The following is a 2,835-nucleotide window of genomic DNA, read 5'->3' on the forward strand; positions in this document are numbered from 1 at the left end:
TTCTTGGGATGCAACTCAGTATTCTTCTTCCTCCTAACACGACGAGTTGAGTTTATACCAAAAATACTCTATTTTGGTTTCATCTGACCACATGACATTCTCCCAATCCTCTGCTGTATCATCCATGTATCCATTTTGGTATAAACACAGCTCGTGAGATTTTGAGCCAAAACCTCCTTCCATCAGTGAGAGCTTTGAATGGTTGACCAAATACTTATTTTCCACCATAATTTACAAATAAATTCTTTGAAATTCCAACAATATGAATTCCTGGATTTTTTTTTTCACATCCTGTCCCTCACAGGTGAAGTGTACCTATGATGAAAATTACAGACCTCTGTCATCATTTTAAGTGGGAGAACTTGCACTGACTAAATACTTTTTTGCCCCACTGTATACACACACACATATATATATATATATATATATATATATATATATATATATATATATATATATATATATATATATATATATATATATATATATATATATATGTATACATATATATGCATATATATACATATATACACACACATACATACATACATAGATACATACATACATACACATATATACACATACATATACATACATATACACATACACACACATACATATACATACATACATAATGTTACAATTTTAAAGCAGAGAAATATGCAAATATGCAGAGCTGTGACTGCTGTACCACAAATTAGAGAGTTTTGTCCTGGACATGTTAACTGAACAATACATCCACACAACAACATCCTACATCTTATACTGTATTATCTAATAACATATCTCATTAATAAGGAATGCTTATGTTGCCAAAGACCAACAAACACCTAATGTAGGCAGCAAACGGCCAATTAACCACACTTTGGACATTCCAATTTTAAAAAATATTAGAGTTTTTAAAAAGACATTTGAAATTATTTCAATCACTCCACACATTTGTGAGCAAAACAAACCATTGGTATGACTTGGTCATGTTTATTATGCACTTGGCGGAGTAATTTGCATACCGGAAGAATGCTCCCTCTGTCTCCTCACAAATCTTGGAGTAAGGGCACTATTAAGCTTTAAAACAACATTATGTGAATAATTGATGCCATGTTATCTTTTAACCAGGTTGGGTTTTTGGCAACATTTGTTGTGTGAGGCGAAGCTGCAACATAATTGATCCAAACTAATGAACTCCATAGAAGCGAGTAGGAATAACTTTACTTACTTTTGTCACGAACAAACAAGATCCACTGCTCGACGACTACAGCATGATGGTCGCGTTATCCAATCTTTAAAGCTTCCCGACTAATCAACTTTTCTCATCGTTTCAGCGAAGGAGAGAGAAAATAGCTGGAGCTTCCATGACAGCCTTTTCTCCTTTCTGGGACTTTTTTTTTTTTTTTTTGGTGTGCGAGTGTGTATCTTCAGGAGACAACTTCCGTTTAACTTTTTCAGAATAAAAAAAGATTTACAAGGCACCGGCTGAGATTATTTTCGTGGCTGAATGTTACGTACAACTCACATCGTTTGAAGCCACTTGGTACAACAAATCTTGATTATAGAATGATAGTGAACTATCCTGTGGATGTATGAATGAATGCTACAGTCTATAGTATAAATACATTTTTTTGAATGGATGGATTACTATCATGGTTTCCTTCTTTGAGTCGTCATAAGGAAACGAATAAAAAATACATCAGCTTTCCGTAAAGTCAGGACATAAAAAAATGCATTTATTATGCAAGTAAAAATTTAATTTTAATATACCTTATGTTACAAATCTCACTTTTTTAAGGTGTTGTGTGAAATGTTGTTATTTTGTTCTAAACAATGTAAAAAAAAAAATATTTAATTGAAGTTAGTTTTCACGGGGAGAACATGCAAACTCCACACAGAAAGATCCCGAGCCTGGATTTGAACCCAGGACTGCAGGAACTTCGTACTCCGGCTTCCTCCCACCTCCAAAGACATGCACCTGGGGATAGGTTATTGGCAACACTAAATTGGCCCTAGTGTGTGAATGTGAGTGTGAATGTTTTCTGTCTATCTGTGTTGGCCCTGCAATGAGGTGGCGACTTGTCCAGGGTGTACGCCGCCTTCTGCCCGATTGTAGCTGAGATAGGCGCCAGCGCCCCCCGCGACTCCAAAAGGGAATAAGCGGTAGAAAAATGGATGGATGAAGTTAGTTTTCAAATATTTATTAAATCTATAATTTCGAATGCAACTATTTTCCGTAGCAATTATTAAAAAAAATAAAATATTACGTTAATTATAAAATAAAAATTGATATTTCGTAAAAATACATTTTTGTATTAAAATTTGATTATTTTTATACAATATAAATATATGCACTTTTTAGTTCTATTTCGATCTTTTTTTAATATTTACTTATCAGTTTGTGCACATATACATCCATCCATTTTGTACCGCTTATTCCCTTTTGGGGTTGCGGGGGGGCTGGCACCAATCTCACCTCGTCGCAGGGCCAACACAGATAGACAGACAACATTCACACTCACAATCACACACTAGAGCCAATTTAATGTTGCCAATTAACCTATCCCCAGGTGCATGTCAAACAAATATTTAAAATTATTTTTCTTTTAGCTTAATTAAATATACCTTATACCATATAAATCATGTTTAATACATGTATTGCACAATATAGAAAATATCACAATTATGAACATGAAAATCTTTAAAATGTAGATTTTTTTATTCTTAAAACAATTGTTCTTTGTATCCAAATTTACATGTGTGAATGGATGTGTACTTTTTTCACATTTTTATGTTAACATTTAATGTATTGTTGAATACACTTATTTAAATATATGTATTTAAATG

The 2,835-nt window shown here is 33.2% G+C and overlaps 1 protein-coding gene across 1 annotated transcript in view; it reads right to left on the reverse strand.

Annotated features, from left to right (window-relative positions):
* Positions 1 to 1,410, reverse strand: part of LOC133559365 (ras and Rab interactor 2-like) — an 87,642-nt gene extending 86,232 nt beyond the window's left edge. Inside the window, exon 1 of the mRNA XM_061911074.1 lies at positions 1,217 to 1,410. The gene's annotated coding sequence lies outside the window, so the exon portion shown is untranslated. The remainder of the gene's footprint in view (positions 1 to 1,216) is intronic.
* Between the last annotated feature and the right edge of the window lie 1,425 nt (positions 1,411 to 2,835).

This window comes from Nerophis ophidion, linkage group LG09 (assembly GCF_033978795.1).
Source record: "Nerophis ophidion isolate RoL-2023_Sa linkage group LG09, RoL_Noph_v1.0, whole genome shotgun sequence".
Classification (NCBI taxonomy): domain Eukaryota; kingdom Metazoa; phylum Chordata; class Actinopteri; order Syngnathiformes; family Syngnathidae; genus Nerophis; species Nerophis ophidion.